We start from the raw sequence: 15,309 nt of genomic DNA on the forward strand, positions 1-15,309 counted from the left end.
GGCTCGCCGTTGTACTTTTTCCAGTCTGTCAATGTCTTTAATGAGATTCGGTGACCACACGGAAACAGCATATTCCAAATGTGGACGAACTAACGATTTATATAGCTTGTTAATGAGTGATGGACTTTTGAAATCAAAAGATCGCGCAATCAGTCCCAGAATCTTATTTGCTTTCTCAGAGGCTGAAATACACTGCTTGGATGATTTGAGGTCGTTACTGATAATTACGCCGAGATCTTTTTCACTATCCACTTTTGTTAACGAATTTCCAAATAACTTGTAATCGTACTTACTGTTTTTTTTTACCTATGTGCATTACCTTGCATTTACTTGTGTTAAATTTCATTAGCCACTTTTCAGACCATTGCTGTAATTGATCTAAATCTTCCTGAATATCTAATTGGTTTGAGTGATCATTTGCCACTCCGCACAGTTTTGTATCATCAGCAAATTTGGAAACAGTAGATTTTAGTCCATGGTCTATATAATTTATATATACTATGAATAGAAGTGGCCCAAGAACGGAACCCTGAGGAACTCCACTTAAAACACTTTTCCATCCAGAAGTTTTTCCATTTAAAACAACTCTCTGTTTTCGACCTTTCAACCAATTACTAGTCCAACCTAATAGGCTACCACTTATTCCATGCAAAGCTAATTTAGTAAGTAGTCTTTCGTGTGGGACGGTATCAAAAGCTTTTGCAAAGTCTAGATATATTAAATCTATATTGTTTCTTTTGTCATGATTCGAGATAACTGTGTTGTAGAATTCGAGTAAGTTAGTCACGCAAGAACGTTTCCGTCTGAAACCATGCTGGCTATCATTTATCAAACTGTTACTTTCTAAATGATATTCGATAGCATCTCTGATGATAGTTTCCATTATTTTTCCTACGATTGAAGTCAAACTTATAGGCCTATAGTTATTTGGTTTCTTTTTGTCACCTTTTTTGAATATGGGAGTAACGTTAGCTAGCTTCCATTCTCTTGGGACATCTCCGGATATGATGGATTTCTTGAAAATAATTTCTAATGGAACAACAATCTCATTTTTCATTTCCTTTAAGATTCTTGGATGCCAACCGTCAGGCCCTGGTGTTTTATTAACTTTGAGTTTGTCTATACACCTTTTAATTTTTTCTTTTGTTATATTTACCGTAGTGAGTAAGTTTACCCCAGACTTTTCACAGGTTTCAGTTTGGAATTCACTTTGAGGTGTTTCGTTTACGAATACCGAGCTAAAATAATTGTTTAAGATATTACACATTCCTTCATTTGAATATTCAAGTTGACCGTCAGCAGATAATAGTGGACCAATGTGATTCCTAACAACCTTTTTATCTCTAATGTAACTATAGAATTCTTTGGGATTCTCTTTGGGTTTATCAGCGATGTTCATTTCGTATTGTCGTTTTCTTTTTCTTATTGTCTTTTTTAAATCTCTCTGTACTGATACATAACTTTCATAGTCATTAGATGCACCCGAGCACTTATATTTCTTATAAGCCTGTCTCTTTTTAGCAATACTTTTTTCAGTTTCTTTGTCGAGCCACTTTGGGCGAGCCTGATTTGGGGGACGTCTGTCCTTAAAAGGAATGTAAGTTTGAATCATCTTAGTGAGCGTATTTTGAAATATTTCCCACATCTGATCTACAGGCCTTTCGTTTAATTTTGCCTCCCAATCCGTAAGCTGAAGCTCCTGACGTAGTCCTATGAACTGAGCTTTACTGAAATCGGGTATTTTAGAAGCACAAGTATCTATTCTAAAATTGTTTAGGAGTTTGAATCTGACTAAGTTGTGATCGCTATTTGCAACAGATTCACCGACTTCTACATCAGTTACCATGCTTTCGCGGCTAGTGATCAATAAATCGAGTAAGTTTCCATATCTTGTGGGCTCTGTTACATGCTGAAATATGTAATTGTCACCAAGAAAATCAAACAAGCGAGTACCTATATGGCCATGTTCAAGGGTCATCCAATCAATGCCAGTAAAATTGAAATCACCCATTATCAATAAATCCCGGTTGAAGAAACTAGACAGTTCTTGAAATAACAGTTTTTCGTCTGCTAATGATAATGTCTTTGGCCTATATATTACACCTATATTCATTTTTTGTCCATTTGTTTGGGTTAACTCAACCCACAAACTATCATATGCATCCTGTTTCACTTTCTCTAAAACACAAGCATGAACATTGTTTTTAACGTACAATAGAACACCCCCACCTTTCTTGTGGTTTCTATCCTGATGAAAGTGTTTAAATCCCGCAATATTAAATTCAGCTTCGAACTCTGTACCATTTAACCATGTCTCAGTTATTCCTATCATATCCAGATTTTCGCTTTTGACATACGCCTGTATTTCTTGAAATTTGTTCCTAATACTACGAGCATTAAAGTACATAGTTTTAAGAAACTCGTGATTATTTCTTTTTGACACATTTTGAGTTTCAATATCATGTCTTATATTATCATTTTGTTTTTTATTTATGCCTTGCTCTATATTATTATTATTTGGTTCTTCATTGATATTCGATGCCTCATTAACATTTCTCCTATCAAAATTAACATTTCCCCCATCCTGGACATCTGGTCGATCACGGTCATCCGATTTATTTTGTACATTTTGTCCCCCTACGTCACCGTGATTCACGCCGGCCTCCCGTCGAGCATGTGGACTACCAGAAGTTTGACTTTAAGACATAATCCAACCTTATTGACTTTATATATCTCGCGTATTAAGCTTGTTATTCAAAGTCTGTCTGAATAAAGTCCAATCAAACTAGTTACATCTTTTTTGGAGCTCCCTGTATATATATATATATATATATATATATATATATATTATATATATATATATATATATGTATATATATATATATATATATATAATATATATATATATTCATCTTATTAACCACATTAACTTTTTCTACATTTATTCCTTGCAAACACGATCGAGACAAACAGGAGCTTGATGGAAGCATATAAGAAAACTGTGTTGGCGGAGCAATTTTCGGACCGCTCCTTTTCCGCCCAACTGCTCCCATCTGCCAGGCAGGAACATCACCTCCCCCGACAGGATCGAGATGATGTAATCCACGCGGCCATGGCCACGGCTGCCCCGACGGACTGTCCCTTTACAATCGAGGAACTTCGACGGGTTCGCAAGACGTTCAAGGATACAGCTCCTGGTGGCGATGGGATACTTTACTCCAGCGTTTCTCAACCAGGGTTCCCCGGAACCCTAAGGTTCCGCAAAAGGTCTCTAAAGGTTCCGCGAGATCAAGTGAGATAAGTTAATGCACTTTTGATTTTTTATTTAATCTCATATACGCAATATAATTAAACACGCACGGCATATTCTTGGTTATTGTAATAATGTAATATAGAGATCATCCTATCTAACCTATTATTACGATGAAAATAAGATGAGAAAGATATGGTATATGTTTTTTTTTTTCTCAGGGGTGCCTTGAGACATGCAATTTATTTTAAAGGTTACGCAAGGGTAAAAAGGTTGAAAAACACTGGTCTACACTTTCTTAAGGCGACGGGAGCCATCTGGGGAGCTGGCGGCACTGTCACTCATCAATGCCTCCTGGAAGCCAGGGCTTCTCCCTGTGGAGTGGAAAAAGGCGGATATCGTGCCGATTCCCAATTCCAAGACCCCAAACAGCTACAGGTACACGTCCTGCATTAGCAAGACCGCTGAGCGGATGGTCCTCAATCGCCTCCTGTGGTGGATGGAACCCTTCCATCACAATATGTATGGTTTTATAAAAGGAGTGGCAGCAACTGACTGTGTGGCAACCCTTCTTGGATTGGTCGGTAGTCAGCCTGCAACTGAGGTGTTTCTGGATCTAGAAAAAGCATTAGAGCTAGCAAGTGCTACTGCCATTCTTGCATCCCTGTCTGCTAAGGGGATCCAAGACAGACTCCTGACCTGAGTTGCAGACTACCTCATGGGTAGAATAGCGAGAGTGCGCTTCCAGGGACTCCTACCCGTATACCATAGGATAGAAAATGGGATCCCGCAGGGGGGCGTTCTAAGTCCTACCTTCTTCAACATGCTCACAGAGAACCTGGCTCTTCTTGATCTTGGGGAGAATGCTCGTCTCTTCTGCTATGCGGACGATCTCGCGTTGGTGGTCAATGGGGGCGGGTGCCTCCTTCGCAGGGCTCATGGGTTCTCAATCGCCTCTCCCAGGATTGTGGAAGGCTGGGACTGATGATCTCGACGACAAAGACCAGAACAATGAGTTCGAGGACGAGGAAGCAACGCTCACACCTTACTCCTCAGGGCGACACCCTCCCTTGGGTGCCCACCTATCAATACTTGGGCATCTGGATCGACGACAAAGACCTGAACAATGAGTCCGAGTCCGAGGAAGCAACACTCACACCTTACTCATCAGGGCGACACCATCCCTTGGGTGTTCACTTATCAATACTTGGGCATCTGGATCGACGCCAGGCTCTCCTTCGCTCCGGAGGTCAGGTACCTCCGAGAAGCCACGAAGACAAGGTTAAATTTTCTCTAAGCCGGGGCCGGGAACAAGGTCCTCCGGATGATTTATATTTAAGCGGTATGCCCGGTGGTGGACTATGGCGCTGTGGCTCTCATCTCCCTCCGGCCCAGTTCGTGGGACATGCTCGAAGTCCTCCAAAACCAGGCTCTCCGCACTGTCACTGTGTCTCCTCCATGGACCATTGTGGTGAATTTTAGACAGGAGGTGGGGGTTACCTCTCTTCGCCTGCGGGCGGGGAGGCTTACTCCATGTCTTCTCGTCCGACTTTAGACCGGTCCAAGGAAGAGTGAAATGAAGCTCTACCTCCTGAGTGCCCTAGAAGCCGAGGGAGACTCCACTGGTCACTCCTGGAAGACCCATGCAAAGAATGCGATCCACACCTTTGAACTCCGGGAATTGGTTCGACGATGTGCTCTAGACGGCCCTCATACAGATTATGAATCTCTCCCTCCCAAGTGGCAAACTCTCTGCGCCAGCTTTCAACTTTTCCACCTCAACGGAAGGAAGGCCGACTACGACCCGGTATGGCTGTGACCCATGGTTATTGAGGTCATAACGCCCATTACCCCACCCGTACCCTAAGCGAGCCTGTCCTGCTACAAAGACGGGTCTGTGGACCTCCTCACGGGAAGGTGTGGCGCGGCTTTTACAACTCCCGATGGGATGACCGCGCTATGGAGAGTGAGTGACGGAAGCTCTACTTTTCAGACGGAGATTGCTGTCCTCTCCAAGGACCTGGACCACGCTCTCTCTACAGGGGAGGGGGAAGTCGTGGACCATACAGACTCAAAAGGTGCTATTGACGTCATGTGGTCCGCGAAGACAACGGATGACGTCTACTTAATGACATCAATCCAGCACTCGCTGCACTTGTTGGACCAGCATGGAAGGTCTGGAACATTTCACTGTATCTCCAGTCACATCGATGATGCTGTCAAGGTAGCGACGAGAATCAGATCACATTTCCCCTAACACTCACAATCACCCGGATCAAAGGCGTTGCCAACAAGAATGCCAGATTAATGGCCAGGTCCAACCGTCGCAGCAAACTTCATACTTCAGAATCAGCGCTGTGGTACTACCTCGTCACTAGGTACGAGGCAATCTACCTGCCTCCTGGTAGAAGGGCGGAATCTACCGTCCACAGCATCCGCCTAGGATATCGCTGTGGGTGGCACGTGCACACGCAGGAAGAGACAACCGCGAACGTTGCAAACTCTGTGGGGCCGATGTGCAACAGGCCCTCCACCACTATCTGCTAGAGCAGTGTTTCCCAAACCTTTTCAGTACGTGACCCCTTTCAGTAGTACCAAACCTACCATGACCCATTTTATAAACCTTCTGAAAACTTATTTTTAATATCGCAGATACATTATTTTAAAATTCAAAAGATTATTCACAACAGAGAGCAGTAACAATATATATATATATATATATATATATATATATATATATATATAATATATATATTATTGTTTGTTAATGTTTATGAACAAGGACTGATTTAATTATGTATCTTAATGAGAAGGATGTGTTTGCTTTTTTGATACAAAGCAATACGCGGGTCTGTGTGGCTAAACGTACATACAGTTGGATCCCCCATGACTCAGAAAAAAAAATTCATGACCTGCAGTTCGGGAACCCCCGTCCAAGAGTGCTGAACCACGGCTGTCCTACAGTGTGTGGTAAAAAAAAAAAAAAAAAAAAAAAAAAAAAAAAAAAGAAAAAAAGAGAGAGAGAGAGAGAGAGAGAGAAACGATTCCCCTTTAGCAAAATTTCCCACATCCCGTGTATCGGTAATACCTCCCACGATATCTTCCTGTTTACCCCGTCATAAACCTCTAAATCCACAGAGGCCATAAATATCCTTGCTTTTATTTTTCGCAAATGTTTCTTGCCAGAACATTTTGATTTACGCACCCTTTACCTTTTCTAAACTCACACCGCTCCTCATTTATTACTTCCACTGTTCCTCTCGTAATCCCATCAATTAACACCCTCTTATATGCCTCTGCAACTATACGAGTACTCACCAAAATTGTTCCTCTAAAACTATTATATTCACAATTGTCACATTTTCCTTTGTAATGCGGAACTATACAAACGCTCTTCCAGTCCCCCGACACTCTCCCCTCTTTTAGACACACATTAAACAATCTTGATAGCCAATTCATTACAATAGTTCTTTCCTTTGTCAGACACTCCGAATAACACGTGCCTTACCAATTTCCTAATTTTCAATGTTGTTTCTTATATCTCCCTAGAGTCCTGTAATTTTCCTCTCCCGCCACAGTCCCCTTCCTAGCCCCTCCCACTGCTGCAATCAGCCCCTCCCTATCTCCTCCATATCCAACAACTCTCTGAAATACTCTACCCATCTTCACCATACTGCCCTCACTTCCACTAACATCTGTCCCCTTTAACTTTTCTTCTCTACCTGAATAACCCACTCTCACTCTCTTTACTTCCTTCTAGAACATCTTTTTATTCTTTCAAAATTTTCTTGTTAACCTATTCCATTTAATAAAAGCTCTTCTCTTTGGCTCCCTCACCGTACGTTTTGCTTCTCCTTTCTTCTTGTGCCTCTCATGTGCTTCCTTAGTTCTATCTTACAACCAATCCACGTACTCTTGCTTCTTCTCCTCTACTACCGCCTTCATATCTTCATCCCGACATTTACTACCTTTCCTTCTATTCCCTCCCATTCTCCCCGTCCCACATACTATCTTTGCACACCTTGCCGCTTCCTTCTTAAAACATACCAATTGTTTTTCTACGTCTACTTCCCCCTTTTCTTTTTCCACCACCCACACTTCTCTCAGTTTCTCCTTGTCCTTGTTTTTTTTTCGCTCTCAATATATACTCAATATACTTCTGAGAAACTATCAATAACCGCGTACTCAGTGGATGGAGGAAATTTCTCGTACAGTTCGAAACTTTAAGATCCTGTTGGGTGAACCACCAAGACCATAAAAAAGAACTTCGCTACCGATGGAAGGGTACCACATGGGCGAATAAAATAGATTTGCAGTGGCAGGAATAAAAGGAAAAGTGCCATCCGGTAGGGAAGAAGTTAAACGAAATCGTCTATCATATCTTTGCTACAGAGATGAATGAAATAGTCTAGCGTCATTTAGAACAAGAGGAAAAGTGCCACCTGGGACGATTTATTTTTACTCTCCTGCTTATGCATTTATTGCTTTATCCCTGTTTTATTTGTTTGCAACCGCGTTTCTTCCTCTACCACGAACTTCGTGATGGGGAGAAGCAGTGAGCAGGAGGAGGAGCCGAAGCGGAGAGCGGGACAGAGGAGCAGTGAGGGACACAAAATATAATGAAGAAGGAAAAGACTGCGCGGTGGCTCTAGTGGGCAGTGCAACTTGATCAGTGAACTTCTAACATCTAACATTTGACTACTCCACTCGCAACATTCAGCAGACCCGCGAGTTGGTCCTACATAGCAGCAGCAGCAGCAGCAGCAGCAAAGGAGTCAAATCTTCAAGTGAATAAAATCGTGTAGCAGTAGCCAGATATTTATTTGTAGTGTAAGTTATTATAACAAACGAGTTTAATGGTGGACGAGTAGTCTTAAAGTATTCAACTGGAGTGACAGCAATCTCGGATTTGATCCTGGTTGTGACTTGCGCTGTGTATCCTACTGAATACGGAAAACGATTTACATGCTTCGTCCAGACTGCCGTAAGGCGATTTTAGGCGGTGATTTCCCAGTCAGAGGCGGAGGGTGTGTGGGGGAGGGGGAGGGTTAGCTGGTCTGCGTATGTCGAAATAATCTCCAGCATTCCTTTTGCTGCAGAGATGTACTTCATTCGCTTTGTTCAAGCGATTTCATTCATTAGATTAGGTGGACTTGGTGTTTCATGAATGACTCCTCCTATTTTTATAGTTCGTCGAGACCTTTCATTATACGAATTATTGTACATTTAGTATTTTTGAATATCAAACATATACTAATCAGTGTGCACCTTCCGTCAATGGGGCCAAGCCCTGGGTAGAACACAACCTAACCTGATATTCTGGTTCTAACCCGTAAAACGGCCTCACACAATCGCATTATTCGAATTTCATATAATTGAAGGTCCAGGGATTAATACTGATGGCGTCGTTCTGGGGGCATTATATATTTATTTAAATATTGTTTCATTGGTACTGATCATGCAGGTGCTGCTTAAGATAATCAAGCTATTCCAGGAATGCTTTGCTAGAAACGGTAGTTTTGCTTACTTTTCTTAACTTACAGGTATCAGTTAAAAAGTTCACGTTAATCAAATTAGTGATATGTCTGAATCAGCAGAATGTTATAATTACCATTAATGACCATTTCTTTGACGATGTCGCCTTTGCTATGGCGGTTTCTGGCTGAAAACCTGTCGGAACCATAATCGATACATGCACGTTCAATAAGACGCTCTCCTTAACTTACATAAGATAAAGCGTTTTAATTAACCATTCTTACTATTCATTCGGTATATATAAAGAAAATCATCTCGAAAGTTGACACGTTGAGAACAGATTCCAGGGGAGGGAGTTCATTTACATACTAACATAGTTACCGTGCTTCCTTTCTTGCAGTTTTGATCACTGTCAGCCATTTACGACGGAAATATGGTTCATCAGGGAACCTTCACACCTTTGGTTGTTCTCTGCAACCGGACACACACCAACCGAGGAACTAATTGACTGTAAAATCACCAAGCATTGTTTAGGATTTGTTTTCATAGGACAACCACGCCTCTTGTGGCAGGGAATGGAAATATTTTTAGCTAACCTCACAAACCTAATTCTGTTTTTATCTGACCTCCAGGGCTGGTAAATATATATTTTTTCTAGTCATTGCCAGACAATTTTAGTTAGCCATGCATATACATATACTCATAGAAGATATATGCATAGACCATTATAATGAAAAATATAGGTGAAATATATATTCACCATATCTTTGTCAAAAGCCAATAGATAAGTCATTTTAAGAAACTTAACTTTCAGTTTTATAAATTAGGATAGTCATGATAAATAATTATAATCATACACCATCTCATGCAAGGCGACCTTTCGGAGCTGCAGGCGACGTGCCCACCTCGTTCGTGGAAGGCCTACGCTCGGTTCCCGGAAAGTGCATTTTGGTTAATATTCAAAATGCACTTTCATATCTTTCTAACTCCTCTCTGCAACGGTGAACATCAAAGATGCAGTGTAAAAGTGGTTCATATGGTGTTAGGAGCTTAGCTGATCCCACTGATTTTAGACTCCGTTCACAACCACAGCCAACCCAAAGGTCGACACTTTACATGTACTTTGCACTATCCAGATCTTACCAAGCGACCGTGAAGGTTCAGGGGTTGCATCGCGCTTCTGGTGTTCCTGCAGTGGAACTTTAAGAGTAAACACTCTTATTCTATTCTTTGAAAGTCACAACTAATCAACACCCTTGATTATATAGACCAAAACGTGAAATAAAAGGCAACAAACGACGTCAAAGTGATATTTTTCACAATGATAGAAGCGCCGAAAAAACACTGGTCATAACCCAACAAGACCATATCTGTCGAAGATTTTCTTGCCCACACGAGGCGTTTCTATTCAGCATAGACACCTTCGACCCACGCATGGATTAACCATCAAGCCAAACAAGCTACTATGTATTTCAGCGGCTTTGACCCATCGTTTTTTCGCTCATATCTCCGAAATAATCATTCACATCAGCATGGTATATTAGCACAGCCTAATTCACACCCGGCCATAATTTTTGACGTTATAGTGTATTCACAAGTGTGTTTAATTACGGTGTTTACTCTTGATATTGTGTGTGTCGTAGCCAACACCCGTGAAGTAAATCGAACAAGTGAAGCTGGGATACACGAGGTAGTTTGTGATGACGTCACGACTTCACCTGTTCGATTTACTTCACGGGTGTCGGCTACGACAAGATCTAAGGATATAAGGTCTAACCACTTCCGACCGAATTTCGAGGGAGTTGGCGCAGCGGGCCCGTGAACGTCACCTGGCTGTTCAAAGTGGGGTTCACGGGTCCTATAGCTGTCAGTTGAAGCTGGTGCGTCGTTCGGGAATGTCGTTGCCTTCGCTCGCACCGCTCCACGCAATTAGTTATATTCTGACAAATATTATATAAAATATATATATAAATATATATAAAATATTATAGTTCCTGTCTATATATATGAATATATAATATATATGATATATAATATATATATATAATATAAAATATTATAGCTCCTGTCTTCCTTGGCGTTTCACAGTCTTCTTCAGTGTTTCACAAAGAGAAAACGGACCCAGCCTAATGACGTCAGATGCTGCGCACAATAATTCAAACGGTCTGACCTGTATATTTAGACCTTGGGCTACGACACACTTAATATCAAGAGTAAACGCCGTAATTAAATACACTTGTAAATGCACGCTAACGTCAAAAATTATGGCCGGGTGTGAATTAGGCTGTGTTAATATATCATACTGATGTGAATGGTTATTTCGGAAATATGAGCGAAAAACGATGGGTCAAAGCCGCTGAAATACTTAGTAGTTCCTTGGGTCTTACAGGAGGAGAGGGACAACACAGATTTTATTTTTTTCATTGCTGGATTTACAATGGACCGCGGTGCAAATGTTGCAGTTGAAATAGGACCCATAAAAAGGGGTCCCGCAATAGATAGAAAATATATACACAAGAATATTATTGATAGTAGAATAATAATATCCATATTATTAAACCACTGAAGAAATTAAATATATATCAATCATTACTTTATTTTAATAACTACTCTATTTCCCATACGCATTTTCTACTGAATGAAGTTCTCTTCATAGGATTTAGAGTAGTTTCTATTCTCAACTAGATATTACATTTTTATGAATGTCATATTGGTACTGTATAGATTACTGAAAATATATTTAACATTTTTTACAATATCTTTATTTCACTCCTAAGAATAAATTGTTATTCTACGGTTTAGTACTGTTTTTATTTTGAATTACATATACATATAAAGAGGTACTATAATCTTTTCAGCACTTTGGGCCTCTAAAGGTCTTTATTCGGCTTTAGTTTAAATTATGGTTGGCTGAAAAGTCGATTAACCCATGAAAACCCAGTATCCCCTCCACCAAACACCAGGCGATTAAATACAACATAAAAAAGACACATCTAGACACTAGGGTTAATAGTAATTGATAAAATATGTTGTCTTGAGGTCCATCGGTCTAAGAGGCCGGTGGCAGATGTCGGAAGGGTCCACAGATTTAGTCACGACCTGGCCTTGGTCTGGGAATCAAGCGGTAGGCCGTAAGGGTGCACCTCCAGTAGGGAGGGAGGTAGGAACTGTGTGCGTTGGGGGGGGGGGTAACTTTTGCTCCAGGAGACAGTTACGTGTGTACATTTTAAGAGCAGTAGCACCTCAAACAGGAGCTCTCCTCGTTTTTCCCCCACTTGCGAGCTGTACAAATACATCTTCGCCAAACGCGTATCTAATAAATGAACCACTTGATACAGTGAATTCTTGATTCAGCTAGATAAAAACCTAAGACGATCTGCACGACTCCACGTTTCTATATCAACTAGACAGTGAGTTGATTAATTTACTTACTCATTTATCTTGTTTTCTTATCCATCTATTTGCCCATGCATGTATTCATTTACCTGCTTATCTATCCATCAGCTTACTTGTTTATATCTCTATTTGCTTACTTGTTGATTTCATTATAGGAACAACGGTGGGTACCTGCAGGTGGTGGTTCTTACAAGTCGAACGTCAGAGAAAGTCATCCTCGTTACCCACATCTGGAAGTACAGTCCCGAAGGGTCACTTCTCCCCTGGACCGAGTCTAATATCTTCCTCTATTAAATTTGATTGTATTTCCCACAGTTTCTCACTTAAGGTATTCCCATTTTCTCTCTCTCTCTTTTTGTGTGTGTGTGTGTGGGGGGGTCGCTAGCCAACTTTACGTGGCACATCATGCTTGTTGCTCTCATTACAAAAGTGGATTTGTATTCATAATCGGTGCATAAATCAAAATCCTATATATTTAGTTTTCAAATATATATGTACATTATATATGTGTGTATATATATGTTTGTGAAAGAGGGGATCAAATTCTCACGAATACATGTAGAACTGAAAACGGGTTCTGACAGTTCACGATAACAATGAAATTATCTGTGGACCCAAGAGAGTGAGTGTTAGGGTTTTCCCAAATTTCCACCCCTTCCTATCGTGTTACCAAAAATCTCCAGCTCACTTCTCCTTATATCCACCAACACCCACTCTCTTGGGTCCACAAGTAGTTTAATTTATATCGTGAACTGTCAGAATACTGTCATTTCCAATTTTACACACACATACACACACACACACACACCCTTTCACCGAATGGACGGCGAGAATTGGTGTTCCAAAGAAAAAGGAAAAACTACGTGGATCTCAACATCCAGGAAGTGCCTTTTTGTATTTATAGGGAAGGGGAGTGCTCGTGGAATAGTGGGGAAGTGATAGGGAAGGAGAAGGGAAGGGATATTGAGAGAAATGGAAGGAAATGAAGAAGAGAATGACATGGTCCAGGAAGCTAGGAGAATGTAAACAAGAGACGAACTGAAGACGATGACTTTGGGAGAGGACGGAATCAACAAAAATGTAAAGATTAGAAGTATAGATAAGAGCAATACAGTAGAAGGTGATGAGAATATTTTCCAGGGATTTGAAGAGGGTGGGGGGGGGACACAACCCCCCCCCCCGATTGACAAGCCTAGAAGAGAAGCTCGATAAGATGATCGAGCACTGGGAGCTTAGGTTCGGTCACGTTAACAACATTGTGCAGAGGGTTGAAAAATTGGAAGAACTAGAGAAGGCGAACAAAAACTTAACTAAGGAAATTGAAGAATTAAAAAAAAAAAACAGTTAAAAGAAGTAAAAGATGAGAATAAAGTCTTAAAGGAGAATAGTAAGGACAACAAAGAGGGTTGGGAAAAAATCCAAGAAAACAGCAAAGTTGCATTTACTGACATAATCAAACAACAAATGAAAGAACAAACTGAAGACTCAGTTATTAAGGTGATGAGACAGAAGGAGAATATAGTAAGAGACTTAGCAGAGAGAAAGAAATGTATAATATTAGGAATGGAAGAGAAACATAACCCAGATAGAACCACAAGAATCAAAGAGGAAAATGAAAAAGTAAGAAATTTACTAGAATTAGTTCAGGAAGATGAGCCAGAAATAATGAAACAAATTGAAGAGAAATTCAGGCTCGGGAAATATAGTACAGACAAGACCAGACCAATTAAGATTAAATTCAGGTCACAAACGACGGCAGAGAATATTTTATCCAAAACAGGGAAACTAGCAACAAGTGAACAATATAAAAAGGTATGGATAAAAAGGGAAATGAATAAAGAGGAAAGAGAGGAGGAAATAAGGAAAATACATGAAGCTAAGAAAAAAAAAAACGAGACCAGAACGGAGACAGAAAAACAAGAATTCTACTGGAGAGTAGTGAATATGAAATTGAAGAAATGGAAAATAACAGAGAGAAACACAAAAGAAACAGAGAATACAATGGAAATAACAGAAAGTTAAGAGTATCCTACACAAATATAGATGGATTAATAACAGGACTGAATGAACTGAACAAATATCTGAAAGAAAGAGATCCGGACATAATGGGAATTGTTGAGACAAAATTAAAAGGTCCACTACCACCCAACAGCATAGGACACAATGCATATAAGTATTGGATTAGAAACAGAGAGATAAAACAAGGGGGTGGAGTTATGTTCCTGACTAAGAAGGATATAAACGTGAAGAGTGTCACATATGGGAAGAATAGAGTAGAGATGATTATGACAGAAGTAGAAGATAGAGATAAGAAGAGCAGAAAGTTTGTAATAAACTACGTGCCCCCCAAAACAGCCTCGTGGGAAGAGAATGAACATAAAAGCATGTTAGAAGACACAAGAATAACACTAAACGAGATAATGGAAGATTGAGGAAGAATAGTTATGATGGGCGACTATAATTGCAAAGAAATATGCTGGGAAGAGATGACCGTAAAGGGTGGAGAAGACTCATGGGGAAGTGTTCTACTTGAGATGATTACTGACCACACAATGACACAATGGATCCAAGAGAACACTAGGTATAGAAATGAAGAAGAACCATCAAGACTAGACCTAATAATCACATTAGAACCTAAAATAGTGGAAAAGATAGAATACCAGGCACCAATAAGCAAAAGTGACCACATATTGATAGAACTAGAACTAAATGAGAAAAAATACATGAAAAGAAATGAACAATATAGAAAAGGAAGATTGATGTATGAAAAAGCAAATTTTTATAAAATAAGAGAATTCTTCCAAAATGAAAACTGGGAAAGAATACACAAAGAAGATACAACAGTAGAAGAGAAATGGAATATTTTGACAAAAATCTATAAAAAAGGAGTAGAAAAGTATGTCCCAAGACAAAAACAAGAAAAAGAATATGTAAAGTGCTGGTACAATAAAAGTTGTAGGGAGATAAAAGACAAAAGAGACAAAGCTTGGGCCAAATTGAAGAAAAACAAAAGACCAGAAAAATGGAAAATACATACTTGTTATAGAAATGAATATGTACAAGCGTGTAGAGAGGAAAAGAGAAAATATGAAAAAGATGTCATAGAAAAATGTAAAGATCAACCAAAACTATTCTACAGATTTGTAAACAACAAACTGAAAAAACAAACAAGATTTGGAGAAATTAAG

General features: G+C 40.0%; 1 protein-coding gene across 1 annotated transcript in view; it reads right to left on the minus strand.

Moving 5' to 3' along the window:
- Positions 1-9,130, minus strand: part of LOC143020308 (venom serine protease-like) — a 109,865-nt gene extending 100,735 nt beyond the window's left edge. The window contains exon 1 of the mRNA XM_076176600.1: positions 9,107-9,130. The gene's annotated coding sequence lies outside the window, so the exon portion shown is untranslated. The remainder of the gene's footprint in view (positions 1-9,106) is intronic.
- Between the last annotated feature and the right edge of the window lie 6,179 nt (positions 9,131-15,309).

This window comes from Oratosquilla oratoria, chromosome 39 (assembly GCF_046742065.1).
Source record: "Oratosquilla oratoria isolate Oo_2021 chromosome 39, ASM4674206v1, whole genome shotgun sequence".
NCBI classification, from domain to species: domain Eukaryota; kingdom Metazoa; phylum Arthropoda; class Malacostraca; order Stomatopoda; family Squillidae; genus Oratosquilla; species Oratosquilla oratoria.